Genomic DNA, 19,650 nt, shown 5'->3' with positions numbered 1-19,650 from the left:
CGCCGTCGCCGTCTAGGGCGGGGCTAAGCTGACGTCTTCTCACTACGGCGGATTTTTTGCTATCGACGTCCTTTCCAGTGCCATCGCCATCTTCTTTGGCGCCAATGACTGCAGTGTGACCACGGCCGTCTTGTTCGCCATGATGTCTTTTTTCGCTACGAATGCTTTCCATGGCATTCATACCACTTCTGTCCCCTCCTGCTGAGTTTTTGTCATATGATGTTCTGTCTATGGTCTTCTGTCCATGGCCGATGGTACTTCTACTCGTGCTGATGCCATTCATATTTCTGAGCGTGGTGCTATCATTTGTGCTGATACCATTGGTATCAGCATTTATCTTGGCATCAGAAACTCCTATCTGTTGATGGACAGTTTGCTCCCTGTCCTCATCTTCTCCGCCCTCGCCTGCACTCCAGTAGTCGCCGGGGCGCCTCTCAGTGTCAGACGGGGGTGTACGCACAAGTCCGATGATATCACGATAGACATCGATGGGTCCCAGCGGCGGCAGGGGCGAGTCCTGCGTTGCTGCTATTGCCGTGCTCGCGGCTAGGCAGAGCACGGCGCGTACGCAGCGACAGACAACGGCCTCCCGCATGGTATCCGTGTCCCAGGGAGAGCTTCGACTCAGCTGATCAGTCGGGCGCCCCTACTATATGGCTGGAGCGGTGGGTGGGGCCAGCTGTGAGTTGGATGTGTAGCCAAGCCCTGGCATTGGCTGGTCAGGGTCGCATGGAGAACTTCAGATGAAGCTCCGCCCCCGTGTCCCTCCGCTCCATCACTACACGCGAGGGCCACCTGGGAACGCTCCGGGGCCATCGCTTGCGATCTATGACAGTTGCCTGGATTTTTGTAAGGATCTGGAAAAATACATATTGAAAAAACATACATGGCGATGTAGTAAAACGAAATTCGCCGTTTTCTATGGAATGCCACTTTTTAAATCACATCATTCAGTAGCGCAGGCAGGGGGCACATGAAAGCACGTACCCCTTAGATTCCGAGGGGCTCGAAGGGCCCCTCGGAACGGTCAGGCGATAAGAGTCCATGTTTCGATCAAGCATCACCAGTAACGCACAGTCGGCTCCGTGGCGGCATGGGCCTAAGGGCCCATTTTGCAAAGCAGGGACAAAGTCGACACCAGCGACTTACATCGCTCGGGGCTCCACAGCGACTGATGGGGCCCTGTGCTGTCAAGGGGCCCTGTGTCGCCCAGAGGCAGTGTTTGGGGAGGCCGGAAGAGCCTGAAGGGCCCACCGGGTCCGACGATCAAGGGCGCAATTGAAAAGTCTATGGGCATAAAGCGTTGGTCGAGGTCTTATTCACGGGCCCCGACCTGTGAAGACGGACCCTCAAATAATGGTCCAAGGGCCCTTTGCGCCGATCGGGGACCCCTTGAGTCGATATGGGCCTATATGTCGGTCAGGTACCACCGCACCCCAAAGTCGGCTCCGTATCGGTATGGGCCTGAGCACACACTTCCCAATCAGCTATAAACCCGGGGCCAGTGATTTACACTGGCCGGGGCCTTGTGCTTGTCGGGGGCCCACATCACCTAACAGAGGGCCCCTCGCTTGCAAGGGCCCTGAGCCGATCAAGTGAAGTGTTCGACGAGGCCCGGAGAGGGGCCTGGGCGGTCCACCGCAACTGGAGACCAAAGGCTCGGCTGAACGGCAGGGGCTGGAAGGGCTGAGAGAACTGGCTATAGGTTACATAAAGAATCGCGGCTCGTAGGGCCGTGACCTGAAATATCAGTCAGATGTCCTTTTGCACCGGTTGAGGAACCCCTGAGATAATGCGGGCGTCTAAGCTGAGCAGAGACCGCGAACACCGAACAGTCGGCTCCATGTCCGTCTGCGCCCTTGAGACCCATTTCTCAAGCAGAAACGAGGCCGGGGTTCGCGATATGCAATTTTTAGGGTCCCTGGAGCTCCTGTATTGGTTAGGGGTCACAGTACCGAACAAGGGTCCTGTGGCGGCAAGTGGGCTCGAGCTGTGTTTGAGGGGGCCCCGGTCATAGTCACATAGAGGGAACGACAGACCACGGCCCATAGGACCGTGGTCTCAAAAGTCAATAAGATGATCTCTTGTACCGACCGAGATCCCTGATACAGTGCGTTCTTCTGCTTCGGCCGGAGATCACGAGCAACGAACAGTCGGCCCCGTGTTGGTCTGAGCTCGGGGGGCTCATTTGCGAAGTAGGGACGAGACCGGGCCCGCGATTTACATTGGTGGGGCTCCCGTATCGTTCACGGGCCCATGGTACCTAACAGAACATTCTGTGTCAACGAGGGGCCTCGAATCGTTCAGGGGAAGATTCGATCAACAGGGACGGGGACGGGAGCCCGAATGGCACATGGCCTGTTGCGTTGGGCGGGGATATCTGATAATTGAAGGAAACATGATAACTTAAAATGAGTGCGTACATTGAGGTTATAAGATTGTCCTGTGCCAGTAAAGGCCCCCAGTACCAACCGTTGGGCCTTCCAACCCTATTCCACCAAAGGCCCATCAGCCCAACTGGAGTATATGTGCCAATCATTTCGCCACCTGCGGCGAGCAGGGATATTGTTGCATTAACATGCGCCCGAGTGGTCGGCTGGATACCCTTCGCTCGGGCGGTTAATTTGTCCTCCCCCCCCCCTCGAGATCTCAGGAACTAGGAGGGATTGAGACACCAAATTCGCAGTGCGTCAGCCTGTACGTGAAATCACATGGGTCAAAGTTTGAGTCTCCTAGGTCATGACCTTCGGGTTAAATAAGAGCAAACAAGGTTAAACTCCAAGTTGCTGTCCAAAGTACTCTCGGAAACTAGATACCGGTTTTTATCAAAAGTTGACATACTTATTCAAGGTCAGTGAGCTTGTTTGACCTTTCGAAGGTCATAGTGACCAGAATCATAGAAGACTGCTTTGAGTTTTGCATGTGAATAAGCGGTAAAGATTAAGCTTTGCAGTATGTTCCTAAAAACGAAACGCTGCCCTGGATCATTTTAGGTCAGTGATTTATTCTGACCTACAAGAAGTCCATGGAAGATGTCTAATGCGGTTTCTGTCATCAGTAAATTCGAAGTGAGCACCAGAAACTAGTCCATAAAGACAGACCAAGAGAAATAGGACAGGTCGGTCTCGACCTTGCTGTGACCTTCATATATGCCCCTAGGTCAACAAAATTTGGTCGTTCAGTTGCTGTGTTGCCTAGGAAAGTACTTCAAAGATCTATGGTTTCATTTAACACTTCGTTGTTCTCGGACTGAACGATTCCCTTGAAGCTGACTGCGGAATCCATAGCCTGGTTTGACCTGCCATAGATCCGCGACCTTTCACGGTACATCTAATTTTCTAATATCGAACAATTTGCTATTTAACACGCACCCGGGTGGCCGGCCAGATACCCTTCGCTCGGGTGGGGGAGGGGCTCAATTTGACCTCCCTGAGATCTCGGGAACTAAGAAAGCTAGAGACGCCAAATTTACAGGGTGTATTGACCTGTACGTGAACTTACTTAGGTGAAAGTTTCAGGTTCCTAGATTATGACCTTTGTGTCAAAAAAGGTCAAACCAGGTCAAGTTCCAGATTGGCATCCAATATGTCTCCAGAACCTAGATTACCGTTTCTAAGCAAAAGGTCACATACTCATTCAGTCAGTGACCTTTTTTGACCTTTTGAGGTTCAAGGTGACCAAAATCATACAAGATTGCTTTGAGTTTTGCATTTGATTAAGCGACAAAGATTACGCTAGGCAGTATGTTCCTAAAACAGAATGTTGACCCGGGTCATTTTAGGTCAATGACCTACTCTGACCTCTAAGAAGTCCATGAAAGGTGTATAATACAGTTCCTGCTATTAATAAACTCAAAATGTGCAGCAGCAACTATCCCATACAGCAAGCCCTAGAGTAACAAAACAGGTAGGTTTTGACCTTGGTGTGACCTTCATACCTGACCTTAGGTCAATAAAATTTGCTTATTCTGCTGTTGTTTTGCCTAAGAAAGCATCTCAGAGATGTATGGCTTCGTCTAACACTTCATTGTTGGATCAGACTGAAGGTTTCCCCAGAAACTGCCTTCGCTGAAACCATGGCCTGACTTTAACCTGCCATAGGTCAGCGACCTTGCAAGGAAAATATAAATTATTGATGCCAAACGATCTGCTATTCAATTCTCTACAGCTATGCAAAATAATGCGCGGTTAAGCCGAGTCGTTTGAAAACTATTCTGGAAAAGCCTTCGCGGGGTCAATTTGATCCCCTCCCCGAGCGCGTGTTGTCTAGAGCTATGTAATGTTTGGCGTGGCTACGCCGGGTCGTTCAAAAACTATTTTGAAAAACCATCGGGGGAAATATGTCCCATCCCCCGCGTGCGCGTGTCAATGATGGTTTTTGGGTGGATTCGGGGTCAGCTGTGCGGGTCAGAAGGCCTCCCGCGTGAAGGAGCGGACCAATGTGATACGATGTATGCCTCTAAGGTTCTCCGGATCGGCCAGGGAATGCAGCCCGGTGTTGCCTGAATGACAGGCAGAAAATACACCGCAATGGGACGGAATGGCCCTTCAGCCCTTGACCGGTAACAACAATGCACTGCTTAGTGTTGTACTCAATGGGGCCCCTTTACGGTCCCATTAGTGCTAAATGGAGTGTGTTGAAATGACAAACACACAAGACCATCCCGTGTTTTCCGGAGAACGTCCAGTCTTCTGCAGAATCGACTAGTAAAGCAAATACCATCAAAAGGTTTAAGCCTGAGCGCTTTGGTGCCGACGCTAGAGTGAGACGCTGGCAGCGTCATAAGGCCCCAGCAGCTGAGTGCGGCATAAGGCCCCAAAGCCACGGCTGCAATCTCGTGCAGCAAGGCTAGCGATGGCTTGTGCCACAGTTTTCGTAAAAGCGAGCGGTGTTGGCCACTGTAAGAATCGCCAGGGGGCGGGCGCCGACACGCAACAATGACCATCGCAAAATAATGTTTCTGACTGTATTTCAAAATGAATTCATACAGCTCAAAGATTCCACTGGGAAATCCTTATGATAACTTAGAGGCTGTCTCTGGACAGCCCAACAATTAACTGATAGCAACACGACAAAGATGGATTTCGCCTTTACTCTTCCAGTTCTATCACCAGGTTACAACACTACTTCGCGATGCTGTAAAGACCAGTACGTTATTGACATCACCTAAAAGCCGCATAGGTAAAATATTCTCCCGAAATATCTCTCAATTAAGATTTTGCGTCCAAATGGGCTTAGAAGTGCTTTTTCAGATGCGTCACCATTTTCGTCCACCTGTTGGCCACAGGCTAGTGTAAGCCACAGAGCCAATGCTGCGCGGCGGTGGGAGACCGCAACACCCGGTGTTGCGGTTTTTGCTTCTAAAATATGCGAGCGCGTATTCTCAAAGCTAGGTTACATAATTTGTACCACTTATCTACTCTGACTGAACGTTGAAGATATTCCAACAAACATGACTTGGCCATTTTAGAACAACCTGTTGACCCATTTGAATCTTCAATCTACACTCATGAAATCCTTGCTATCTCTGTACAACTCAGATAGAAATCCGACAAAGTTTTGAGTTATATCGGTTTTAAAAAAGTTCACTGGACCACTGTAGAAGAAATGGTGCCGACGATTTGTTTCATGCAGTCATCTAACACACGATTTTGTCAGTTTATTTACTGAAACTTACGGCAGAATTGATCTCTTAGCAGCGTATAGTCTATATTCCAATTATAAAGGGTAAAAATGTGTAATATATGGATATATATATATAGAGAGAGAGAGAGAGAGAGAGAGAGAGAGAGAGAGAGAGAGAGAGAGAGAGAGAGAGAGAGAGAGAGAGAGAGAGAGAGAGAGAGAGAGAGAGAGAGAGAGAGAGAGAGCGAGGAGAGAGAGCTCGATCTCGCTCGAGCTTCTCTCTCTCTCCTATCTCTCTCTCTCTCTCGCTCTCTGCTCTCTCGCTCCTCTCTCTCTCTCTCGCGCTCTCGCGCGCTCTCTCTCGCTCGCTCTCGCTCTCTCTCGCGCTCGCGTCTCGCTCTCTCTCTCTCTCTCTCTCTCTCTCTCTCTCTCGCTCTCTCGCTCTCTCTCTCTCTATCTCGTCTCTCTCTCTCTCTCTCTCTCTCTCTCTCTCTCTCTCTCTCTCTCTCTCTCTCTCTCTCTCTGTTGTGTGTGTGTGTGTGTGTGTGTGTGTGTGTGTGTGTGTGTGTGTGTGTGTGTGTGTGTGTGTGTGTGTGTGTGTGTGTGTGTGTGTGTGGTGTGTGTGTGTGTGTGTGTGTGTGTGTGTGTGTGTGTGTGTGTGTGGTGTGTGTGTGTGTGTTTGTGTGGTGCTTTATATGTCCATATCTACTAAATATCCAAGAAAATATGTCCCCAGTAACAAATAGACCATATTATATATACATACCCGGTGACATTTTGGAGGGCCTTTTGCTGTCAAGGGACGTTTTGCCAACCCTGTGCCCCCCTCTCCCTTGTCATGACTGGCTGCGCCCCGGAGAACGTTATCTTCTAGTACTCAGGCTGCGCACCATAATCTGAAACATGTGAATCATATGCATTGCGATGATTGTAGCATCGTTTTTTAATGAGACGCTTTTGTAAGATTAGTTAAAGAAATGATACTGAGGGAAACCTACAATAGTGACGTCGCCCTTTGAAATGGTATGCATGTCCACCTCGAGCAAAGCCCTGTGTGTTTACGTTATGCCCGCAAAAGGAGGTAGGAATATCGCAATGCCTTCAGGAATGTCCCGAAGAAGATCAAACTGGCAGAAAATTCAAACTTCCATGAATATGACACCGAAGTCACGAAGCAAGAACCGACAGCCAAAATCGCCGTAAAATGCGAAATTTTTAAACACAAAAACACGAATGTAACGAACTACGGCACTGCTCTACTTTGATTTGGGATTCGGAAGCAGTTCGGCCCCAATTCAGATGCGTTTCCTCACTAATTGTGGCGGCTTACTGTATTGACTCAACGCTGCATGTTATGTTCAAATGAATTTATTCTTCTCAGCTGTTGAAAAACGATGCAAACATAAGGTGAATATTTACTAAAATGCGATGAACACAAAGAAATAGAAAGAAAACAAACAGCGACGTGAGGATAAGTCGTGATACACTCATTGGCAGATACACCCAACAACCGTTTGCACCAGCCAAGCAGTCCCAATCGCAATATCACGATGGTTACAAATCCTGTAAAAGGATCAAAATCTTGTAATGATTTTGCTTATTTCAAATCGACACACGTGACTGGATTCCGCTGAAAGCGCAGTATAATCTCCAACATTGTAATCGGCATGAGAAACCACGAGGCATTTCAAGCGACCGCAACGTTTCTGTTTCACGAATCAATAACTATGCAAGCGAACGGTGTGGACGCGTAGCTAGCAAAATTGTGACTAAATGGCATGGTAAGCAATTGGTGTGAATACGCTGTGTCCAAGTAGAAGATCCACCGATGGATTACGAGGAAGAAAAAGATAAAAGTGAAAAAAGGAATGTTCCGCAGTCACAATGTACCGCTAAGCGCTAGACGCTCAGCACGCCACTACGCACACAGCACCACGGCCTCGAGACCTCTGCTTTGAGCGAGTTCGATTTTCGCTTCGGGAGGCTGCCGCACCTATGATTAACAGGCATAAGCAGGCGGAAGCAGATGTGAGCACTTATATTTGTTTTCCCGACAGGGCACCTCCGCAGCATGCCATGCAATCGCGCCCAAATTTCCGGTAGCCTGTGGGACCCCGGCCTTTTTCGGCCGAGGCTTTCGGTAGCCTCGGCCGGGTGCGGATTAAAGGGAGTGCACCTAAACTTCTGTTTTTTTTCCAAACTACACCCCTGCGGGTATTTGGCCAATAAAGAGACATCGGCAGCAATGGAAAGTCTACTTCAGGCCTCTAACGATAAATAAAGCTAGTTTTCACATCCATGACTGTATGTGCTGCGCGGGTGCAAACGGAGCTGTTCTAGGGGAAGAAATGCGCCAATCAGCGGGGCGGAAACACTTTGCGTTAGATTGCGAGGAAACCACATTCTGTTTTGGTAGCTTTTGCCAGACCGACCAGACCGGCTAAACGACTAGATGAAGTCTTGGAGCAGTCATTGAGTCAACTGTGCGGTTTGCTTATGTGCGCAGGAAGGGGTCGGTATTTGGAATTGGCGGCAAATATCTTGCTGCTGTGTTTCTCTCGTTTGATGTATTGCGTGGTAGCATGGCCTCTGCAAGCCATAGATATACCCAACTGGCCATAGATTTGTGTTTTTTTCTCGTGTTATTTCCATCATGGTGGTGAGTAGGAGCCGCTAATCAGGCTGTATGGTTTTCTTTCCAGGAAACATTTTAGGCCTAGTTGGCAGTGGTCTATCATTAGTGGTCTCGATGAGCTGCCCACGGAAGACTATTGACTGGAGTGGAATAAGGATGTGCTCCTTGTTTTGCAAGCTGTTGTCACCTGTTTGAGAAGAGGGCTTCCATGCCATCTTCTCCAGCTTTTTTTAAAACAAGTGTCCCAATATCTTAAAGACTCAAAAATAACTCCAAATTTTGGCTTCGAGTTCGACGGTTCTACTGCGTTCGGTACCATCCATTCATGATTTCTTTGGCAGATGAAACAACAACCCGGGCGCCAGACAGTTCGTCGCTACATTCAGGCACGTGCACGGGAAGCAGCAGGAACATCACCGGGCTGCATTCGATGGTGCCGATGGCACGTATGACACCGACAGCATCGAGGTGCACAATATACTAGGCGATCATGACTGCCGACCAGGGCTGTCCTTCGTGGTCGCCAATGCCGTTTGCTATATCACTGTATGCGTCGTCCGAAAGGCACTAAACAGAGCAGACTGCACCACTTGTCAATAAGCGCTGGTGAGCCGTCGGAAGTCGGACGATTCCACGCTCCACATAAGTTCGCCGTCTGCGGCTGACAAGTGGCGGTGGGCTGATATGTCCTTCCGCGGCAGTTGTAGAGAGGCCGTCCTGAGCGCTGAAGAGGGGCTCCGCCGCTGAGTTTTGCAGCTGGACGCGGCTTACCACGCAGTGTCCTGGTGGATGCTGGAGAGTGCGGTGGTGTGCCGCCTCGGTACCGATGACGGGGGAGATCTCGGCCGCCACCTCCTGGAAACTCAGCACAGTTTGGAAAACCACCACACCAAGCTGGTCAGGATGCTGGTGGCCGCTTTTGAAGCGTATGTCTTCATCACCAGGCGAAGCTGGGCAACACATGCCTGCAGAGGAACGGGATCCGGCAAAAATAGCATTAATACACGCCCGGGTGCCTGGCCAGATACCCTTTGCTTGGGTGTGGGGTCAATTTGAGCCGTTGAGACATTAGGCACTAAGAGAGCTAGAGACACCAAATTCACAGGGTGTGTTGACCTGTACGTGAACTCCTTTAAGTTAAAAATTCAGGTTCCTAAGTCACGACATCCGGGTCAAACAAGGTCAAACAAATTCAAATTCCAGGTCGGTCTCCAAAGGGCTTTTAGAACCTAGATAACTCTTCTAAGCAAACGGTCACATGTACATATAAGGTCAGTGACCTTGTTTGACCTTTCAAAGACTATGGTGACCAAAATCATACAAGACCGCTTTGAGTTTTGCATTTGGATAAGAAAAAAAATATAGGCAGTACGTTCCTATAAACAAAATGTTGACCTGGGTCATTTCAGGTCAGTGATCTATTCTGACCTTAGGAAGTCTCAGGAAAGTGTATAATGCGGATCTTGTTATCAATAAATTCAAAATGAGCACCAGGAGCTACCCCACACAGCAAGCGCTAGAGTAATACAACAGCTTGGTTTTGACCTTGGTCTGACCTTTATACCTGATCTTAGGTCAATGTTATTTGTTCATCCAATTGTTGCGTTGCCAAAGAAAGTATCTCGGGGATGTATAACTTTGTGCAACACTCTGTTGTCTGATCAGACTGAATGATTCCCTAAAAATTGCCTTCGCTGAAACCTTTGCCTGACTTTGACCTGCCTTAGATCAGCGACCTTAAAAAGTGCTCCCAAACTTTGTGATGCCAGACGATCTGCTATTCAATTGTCTACAGCTTTGCAAAATTTGGCGTGGCTACGCCGCGCCATTCGGAAGCCATTCCGGAAAAACCTTCGGGCGGTCAATTTGACCCCCACCCGAGCGCGTGTTAAAACATTGCTGTTTACATCACATTATTCCAGCTGTACGTGCCAATATTGCGTGGTCATTTGTCCGGTGGCGTGTTCAGCAGACACCCTTTCTTAAAATTCTCACACCTTTCCGATCGTTTGATTAGTCCGGTTTATTTCCCTGTTCTCTGTCTAGGCTTCTGTCATACGTGATGTTTTCTGCTGCGACGTTTTATCGGTGCTTTGCACCAGTTAGGTTTAAAATTGTTTGTAATTAAACCAAAGTTTCAACGTGAGTTTGCAAAAAAGTGCGCGAATCCTTGGTACGGTTCTTGGAGGAGTGTGAGGCGCCTAGCAGCAGTCCGGTCGGCGGCTCGCGCGCGCTTGGGACCGAGTCAGGCGTTGTAAAGGGCTCGTGAAGATCACCTTTTGAAGAAGGATGCATCCACTGCAGCTAAATTATCTGGCGATTGATGACTATGCTGAATATAGGAGTTTTGCGGCACTAAAGATAGATAAAACACGGACCTCATGTATTGTAAGGTGCTGAATATTCGTGTTAGACTACGAGATATCACGGCATTGTCAGATAGTTGAAATGAAAATTTGTGTTATCGGATGTATTTTTCCTGGTATTTCTGTGATAGTTATTGTTGTGTCAGTAACTAGCTGGTCTTGAGTGCTCGTAAGTATTCATCAATTTAAAAGATTTAGCTAGCCAGTCGCTAACCTGGCTGGTTGTCTGCTCTTGAGCCCAACTATATCAGAGATTGGCAAGTACTTGTGATCTTCATCTCTCTGTGAAGGCCATAACACTGGCGAAGGCATCGGAAGGCCACATCACGACCCGCACGATGCAGATTCGGCGTCATATGCGCGGCTGCCGACCCGTGGAAACCAGCGTCACCACGGCACCAGGCGTGTCGACGTCCACCCCACGGCAGTGTCGGGTATCGCGCCCCTGGATCCCATCGCGGGATCCGGCACGACGGCGGCTGAGCCCTACGCCACTTGTCACGCGAACATGAGAAACGAACGAGAAGGAAACGCCAAGAAAAACGGCGGTGCGGCCGATGCTAGGCGCGAGCGCGGCCGAGCCGTCCGAGAGCGGCGGCGCCGCGGCGGTCAGCGTCAGCGGTGCGCCCACGCTCCCCAGACTTTTGAATCCGGTGTCGCTGGAACCACAGTCGGTTACGACCGTAGCCGATCACCGCGGAGTTTTAGAGCACCAGGCAGACAGGAAAAAGAGCCCCACCACCGCTCGGTGTGGGCACGGAAGGCCGTCCGTGCAGGCAGCGGTAGTTGAGGTCGGTGATGGGAATTTTGTCATGCAGGTAACTCACTGAGCACTGAAATACAAGAACTAAGTCTTTTGAGACTGCTGACATATGATTGTATCTCGTAAAGCCCATCAAAATCGGCTCCAGCTTAAATTGTTGCTTCTGCGATCTTGCACGGAGACCTCTCCCCATGCGTTGCAATGGATCTGTCAAAGTGGGTTCATATTTCTTGACGGTACCAATATGGTGACTGGATTCACGTGCCAGCAGCCTGACCATTCCATTCAGCAGTTCTATCTAGTCCTGCATGTCTATGGATACAGCGCATGGCGAATCCCGCTGGTGCTTCGATTAGCTGTTGATGAAGTGAACGATGTGGCAGCCTTGTTAGTTGCATCCATGAATTGATAAAGTAGGTGTAAGATATTGCCTCTTAGCAATCTGTATGCATTTCCCACCAACGTTGATTTTGTAGTCTAGCCTTCAGCGGTTCCCAAACATAATATAGTTGTACTCAACCACCATATCAGCATGTATTTATGCAGCATTCTGACAGATTTTCTAGAGCGTTGCTGCTGCCGTATGCACACGATTAGAATATCTGGACCAGAACCCGAGACAACCAAAACTGGATACATAATTCCTTTCAGTCCATTTTTCAGGGGAGGAATATAATGCAGCAGAATAGTAATTTTATAGTGCTAGTTAAAATGACGTTTTTGTGTGCACATAGGTGCAAATTTCATATTTTATCCTCATTAGCTGTCCATTTTCCTCACCCCTGCAGGTGGAGGGCTATGAATGCCCAACTCATAATAACATGTAGCATAAGTAATGCTAAAGGTTTGACTTATCAACACATGATCATTGCAGTTCAGCAAAAACAGGTGAGAACATCAGCCATGATACGGGAAGGCATATCAGATGGAGTATTACCATTACCACTTTGCGATTTGCGCACAGACATTTCGCCATAGTGCACGTGACATGCAAATTTTGAGGAAATATGAAACTCCGGCACCGCAAATTGTGGATTATGCCAGGTGTTGTAACATTCTGCATGCATTAACAGATTAGCTGCTGGCCGAGTGCAGTGAGCACTTAAACTCGATGTAAGCAAATGCGTTCCGGATGGAATAGTTGCTCGGACTATTGTCGTCGTCTGGTGCGACAGATTACACGAACGAACACACCGGACGAGGACGGCAGTGGGACCAAATAGCCATCCGTGACACCAAGTGCCTGTTCTCAGTTCTTCCTTTAAACTGTAAACAAACGCGTTACACGATGGCCGCAATCGGGTTGTTTGAAGTTTGCTTTCAGTGCTGTCGAGCTCCCTTATCGGAAGACCCCTCGTTCACACTAGCGATACGTTTGCGATGCGTGCAGCGAGTTAGTGGTGGAGAAGTTTAGTGTCAGCCGATAGCTTTGTGCTGTCAGTAAAATTTTAGGGCATTTGAAATGTCTGGTCAATGGGAAAGAATTTGTAAAAACCTAGGATACCAATCGATGTAAATCAAAATTCCCTACAATCCTACGTGCTCAATGAAAAATCCCAATTCGACTAGACACCCTTTGCCAAAGGCATTGCAAAAGGACTATAAGAATATGATTATAACATACCTACTTTCCAATCACTTCTGTGTTACCGCACTCACAACTCCCTCAGTTTTCGCGAAGATTCCATCAACATCGCCAGACAAACGCGCGGCCGTCAAGAGCAGCACGACAAGCATGCGGAACAGCGCGCCTCCGGCCGCCGATCTCGCTGCAGAGGCCGCTAGCACCAGTGAGGAGAGGGGAGAGGGGCCGGGTCGCAGCTGATGGGCGGCTCTGATGACGCGGCTTGGCGGCCGTCATCGCCCGGCAACGATACCATCTGGGCCCGGCCCGCCGCGGGTCCGATGGCAACGATACCATCTGGGCCCGGCCGGCCGCGGGTCCGATGGCATCGCGGTGGCGTGGCGGCGCTCGCGCCGTGACGAGTGCTCGCCAGGCATCTCGGCAATGTCGACCGCAGCACGCTCGCCACGAACAAAACGTCCCAGACATCCGCAGAATGGCATCCAGCGGGAGGGTAGCACGCTCTGTCGCCGCCGCTGGCAGCCGGACGAAGGGCTCGTTAGCGCGCGCCGGTTTTACGCACCCATCCAGACGTAACATTGACGTTGACTTGTTTGTTCGCACAGACTGACTGGTTGAAACGGTAGGACTTCATAAATAACCATGGAAAACCCAGGAGCCGGTTCCTAGTTCGAGAACCACGACGAACCCAGGAGATAACCTGGTATTATGCCAATGTATCTAGAAAGAACCAGGATTCAGCCTTATATTGAGACGAAAGATTCAGCAAGAACCAGGATCCAACCTCATGTTAGGGCGAAAGATTCAGCAAGAACCAAGATGCAGCCTGACAATAAGCCGAAATATCCAGCAAGAACCAAGATCCATCTTAACATTACGTCAAGAGATCCAGCAAGAACCAAGATCCAGCCTGGAATATGTAGAGATCCAGAAAGAACAAGGATACATCTCAGGATTAAGCTGAGATCCTTTGAGAACCAACCTCTAGTTTGAAGCGGTGCCAATGTAGGCAGTAAGAACCGAAATTTTACCTGATAACCCTGTCAGCCATGATTTTTAAAGTTCAGCAAGGTGTTACCTAGGGGTACAATCTTTCACACTAGTTTGAGAGGCTGAGCAGGGAAAATGGCTAAACCTATTCCCACTTGTTTGCATTCGGGTTGCGGGGTCTGAGGTAACCCAACAATACAAGATTACATCCCCGGCGTTCCCTAAAAGTTGAAAGAAATGAATGGAAACAATGTACATTAACCATTTCAGAGGCCTTTCCAAATTTCAGTCGTGTGGCGCAGCCCTACCATAATGGGATCTTACAAACGCCTGCCACGATGCATAATAGAGCATGGAGAATGAGATTATGTAAATTTGACCATTTCATTTTTTGCATGCATGTAGGCTCACATACACGGTTCAAACATGCACTTTTGGCGCTTTCAACATAAGCTTTTCTCCAAGGCTGGTTAGCGGAATGTTTGCAGATATGGAGCTTTGCTGCTTCACCACAATAACCATCTGTAATTCATGCAATCAGCACGACCTTGTGTGACGCACGTTTGCGCCACTAGTTGTCGGACAGGCTGACATTTCTAAAAACCGGCACAAAATGCAACACACTGTCGTCAAAACTGTAGCCATAGTCGTCGCAAAATTAACATCACCGGATGCACCGGTGTATTGCCTGCAATAGGCTGCAATGAAGAAAAGGCAAAAAGATGAGCCACAGTGACGACTGAATGCATTCCTGAACTCCTTGTGTTGAGAGATGTAAGAGAACCCACACGTATTGAGCGAAAAATAAGTTGCAAAGGATGCAGTGAACGAACTCGTCAAATATAGCCATTGTAACGCGAGGTCACCTGCTGAGGCAAAACAGCACGCCGAAATGTTTTGTAGGATGTGGGGTTTAGATTCACAGCAGAGTGTGACAATACATAACCATTTAAGCAAAGTTGACAAGTCACAGCGGCGAAGTTGAGATCTGAAAATTACAGCGCTAGCAAGTGCGGTTTCCTTGAAGCTTTTGTAATGCATATCCACACTTTAATCGTAGTGCAAATCTGGAGAGCAAAGCTTGAAAGCTAGGCAAACGTCGACTTTGTTTAATGTTCTTGGGCTGATTACAGGAGAATACCTCAAATGATGCTTCCGGATCATCAATGTTCCTGCTTTGGTGTGTTTCATCAGCTTCGACACATGAATATGTGACAAGAAATCGGTAAGTCGGTAAGCGCTATGGCAGTATTAATCTCAAACTGTAATTAACACTACCCCATGGCTTTACGATTGCTTCCGGAAACATAAAAAGGGAATGATTCGGGAATTTACTGCACATCCGATTATCCTATCCTCTTTTTTGCTTCATCCTGCATTCTCGCGACGCTCCGTGTGTCCGGGTCAGGCTGCATGCGCCAGCCACGAGTAGGCCGAGAGGACTCCTGGAAGGGGACCCCGACCGGGCAGCCTGCTCAAGCCCCGCAGAGGGTCCCTGCTCGGGCTCGCCGGTTGACCCCCAGTCGTATGCGGCCTTGCCACACCATTATGGAGAATCCCTCATCCCATAGCCCTGAGTTGTTAAATACTGGTCGCAAGGATTCTAGTCCAACTAACCAAATAGCCAAGCATTTACGACAACCCCCTCCCACCACGCGCGCGTGTGTAAAGACGGAGGGAAGGGGGCGAGCGGTAACCAACCGATTTCCGCTAAGGTCGTAAGCGATTCACACGATGTTTCTGCACAAAGAGCTGATTTACAGATCGAACTTGCTTCCAATGGAGCACATACGCTCCTGGCACCCAGTTCCTGAACTCACCAGTTCTCGTTAGGCATCCCGTCAGCCAAAAGTCGAAGCGATCAGGAAACCATATAAATGACGTTGAATACATCCAGAAATCATGCAAAGCTATTGTCCGTAGAATGTCGCAGGCCTTCTTCACAGACCACTAGCGGCCTTCAGAGACAGCGCCGGCGCTCAGGTGAACAAGCCGGCGTGCCCTTACCTCGGGACACAACATTTCAGCTTCCTAGCGCACATCGCACTAGTCTGTCGGTCGCAAGTCTTGAGACTAGGGCAAGGCTATCCAACGACGAGGACCAGGGTACTCGTGCGCTATGCGCGTGTGACATGCGAATGTACTTCTAACCAATGCTAAATACTTCACAAGTTCTGCCACACCCCAGCGAGTCCTTTGTCTATCAGTACTACAAAAAATGCAGAGAAAGCCCACACTTGCACTCGGCGTGGTTTATACGGGCTAAAACCACGAGCACACGTACACCACTGGCCATCCGGTGCAGCATGGAACCAAGCACGGAGGCGTGTGCTACAACCATCCAAATGCATCTGTGAGACGGAAAGGTGCGCGCCTGCGTGACTGTTTTCATGACGTGTACGAAACTTGGCGACCCCAGCTCCATCATCGCCATAGCGCTTTCCATGCGTAAACGGTTCACGTATGTGCGTGGCAAATGTCAGCTCTGTTGATCGCATTCGGATGAAACACCCCGCCGACGAAACTCAACTACTCAAATGTTAGTCTGCTGCAAGTTTAAGGCGCCGGGCGGGTGTAGAACGAAAGGTGCAGAACAAAAAGTGAAATGTCGGTGAGTCAAAAGGATACAAGTCAACTGCATAAAGTCCAGCAGATCCCAAGTAAAAAGTGATAGCAATACAACGAAAAAATCCAAAGGATGCAAGTCAAATGCAACATATAAAATGCGCAAAAAGCCAAAAGTGACTAGGTGCCGAATGGCTAAAACCAAAACAGGTTATCAATAAAACACACCTGTACTGGTCAGAGGCTCTGGCCACATCGGGTCTCCGAGCTCAGCACGGGCTCCTGATCATTTACTCGTCCAGAAGGGGAGGGGGCTAGAGAGGGGAGGGGTAAAGCCCTGCTTCCGCTTGGCCAGTAGTGCCCAGCCAGCTAGTGGCTCGGTGACTGCGCGCAGAGCGCAAAATGATCCCGTATTTGGGTCAAAAGCGTCCTCCGCACCTTGCTACTTGCTCGGCACGCTATGATTTGCCGCGATGTGGTGCCTGTTATTAATCTGCTTCGGGCTCCTCGACCTTACTTATCAAGTACCAAAGAACCACACCGCGTACGGCACGATGGATTATGAAGTAACGAAACAACTTTCCACATACTTCCAAGGCAAAATAGGGCCTCATGGTAGTGTAAGAGACTCCTGGGCAAAATTGGTGGAATGGCCTCCTGAGTTTAGGGAAACAGACCAAGTGTGCCAAGGCAGAAACCCATTCCTGCTCCTCATAACTAAATCTAGCGTACTGTCAGCTTCATAGAAATATGTGTTCACTCATTTTGAGGACTTCAAGGCAAAGCAATTCCAATTTGTCGGGTATGTAGGGCAATGGAAACATATCACGTAGACAAATTTTAGTTACATGGTGTATGCTCACATTTTGCAGTCATCTTTCAACGCATCCATCTTTGTTAAACAGGAATAGAGCTGTCGACGAAAAACCGCCATAGTTTCTTTTAAACAATGTATCAGCTCTGTCAGTTTTGTGGGTGCGTCGGCCACTGATGCCGTTTCGCGGTGTACCAGCTCTAATCCACTTGCCGTATAGTACGAAAAACTAAATGCACAATTAGCAAAAAAACACGACATGCTCCGTGCCTATATAAGAAAAATGGCAAATGCCAGCCCGGCCATCAACATTCTGGGATCTACATCACCTCGACAGTCAGCATTCCGGGATCCTAGCCCAACTGCTTCTGGATAGAGCTGATGTGGAATAGTAATTGTGGCCGATATTAGGGAGTGAAAAGGAACCTTGTGAATCGAAGTGCAGGTCAAAAACGGTCTGCTATGACTGCCTGTCGCACCCAAGATGAAACAATTACAAACCATGTATGAAATAGGGGCTCTACTCCGGCGAATGTCTTTTTTTCTCAGCACTGTGCCTTCTGATGCGGAACAGTGTAAACAAGGGGTTCATGATAAAGAGAGGAACCTTTTGATCCCGAACAAAGGGTTTCTGATCTTAAAAGTGCGCCTCTTGATCCGAGAAAGCGCTATTATGATTCATGAAGGGGGCCTCCTGAGCCAGCAGTTCCCACATCTTAACACAAAAAAGGGCGCTTCTGATCCAGAGCAAAGCTGAAATTTGTCATGCAAAGGGCTTCCTGATCAGGATAATTGGCCTCTCAATGCTGAAAAAACGTCCTGAACCCCATCAAGAACCTTCTAGCTGAGCCATGGGGGAACCCTCTACATTTCAATGAAACATACAAACTACAAACCGTTAGGCTTACGTGTAGTGGTTCTTCAAAAAATGAAGGTGAGTGTGTGGGAAATATGTAGTTTTACCCTCCCGCAGGGAGTCGGGGACATCTCCTTACACCGACACACGTGGTGTGTCGCCCCCGACTCTGACTCCGACAAACTCTTTCTTGTTACAGGTCTGTAAGGCGGCCCCCTGCTGACATGTGCAAGCAGTCCCAGCTCGCAAGCGAGGACAAAGAAACGTAGCCGGGGAGAGGGCGCGGAGTGCCCCGGGTTTCGTCCGGAACGGGTAACGCGCGATTGACTGCTTCAGGGTTCCAACCCTGGCGTTTTGTTTTGCTGACGTTTTGCGTTTTGCTTGCATCTTCTGGACTTGTATTTCTTTGGCTTTCGACTCTTGACTATCTGACCTGCATTCATCTAACGATGATGCGCTTGGCGTCTTCCTTATTTGACTTATTGCACTCGATTTCTGTCGTTTTGACTTGTATTTCATTAAATTATGCTCCTTTCGACTTGCTTTCTTTTTAGATGAAAGGGAGGTAGGTCTGACTACCTCCCTTTCGACTTTTGTCTGTTAAGCGGTTATCGCTTTTAAGCTTTGAGTTATTTTTTATCCTTTTGACTTGTTTAGTTGACTTTTTCGTGCTTTTAATTTCTTCGCTCGCGACTTTTGCCTGGTCACCAAACCAGAAACATCACCGACCAAGAGGAGCTACGTCCCAAAATTATGCACGTGCCTGACGGGCACATCGGGCACCGCTGGTCGCCGGCTCTCCGAAGCCACGATGAACCCCGTCGGTGGCCATGTTTTCACCGGCGGACGGGCCCGTGACTCTGCCGTATGATCCGCAGCATGTGTAGAACACACGTGCTGCAGGCCCCAAGGCGGTGCGTAGTGGGGTGTACCATACGGCGCCGATTGCGAAGCGACCAGCATCGTATTGTGGCGGCAAATCCGGTTCACCGGGAGGTAAAGGTGCGCAGAGATGGTCGGCTCAGCCCTTTAGGTGCGCGAACCGCCCGAAAACACGGGAATACAGGCGGGCTCAGACATTCCCCTTAGCTTTTCATAGCTATCGCCAGCGATGAAATCTTAGTCTGCTGAAGGTGTGCAAAGCATACCTGCATCTGCTGTCAAATCTTATTTTTGTTGTATTGTATTTTGTAACCGAATAGTGGTGGGCCAAATCTCCTTACACAAAGCTTGAGGCTTCAACGACTGACCGCCAACCAGCGGCGTTCTCCGCACCGCACCGCCGCCGCGTGGAACTGGTTGACTGCAGCGGCCGTACGTGCCCCCTCGCGCCGGGCACTATTGGCTGTTTTAAATGGCTGACTCATCGACTAAAACTGCTTTCACTTGTGCGTATATGTGTATCTGTGTGTGTGTGTGTGTGGTGTGTGTGTGTGTGTGTGTGTGTTTAT

The sequence above is a fragment of the Pollicipes pollicipes genome, unplaced genomic scaffold (assembly GCF_011947565.3).
Source record: "Pollicipes pollicipes isolate AB1234 unplaced genomic scaffold, Ppol_2.1 Scaffold_4219;HRSCAF=4965_pilon_pilon_pilon, whole genome shotgun sequence".
Classification (NCBI taxonomy): Eukaryota; Metazoa; Arthropoda; class Thecostraca; order Pollicipedomorpha; family Pollicipedidae; genus Pollicipes; species Pollicipes pollicipes.
This window is presented reverse-complemented; position numbering follows the sequence as displayed.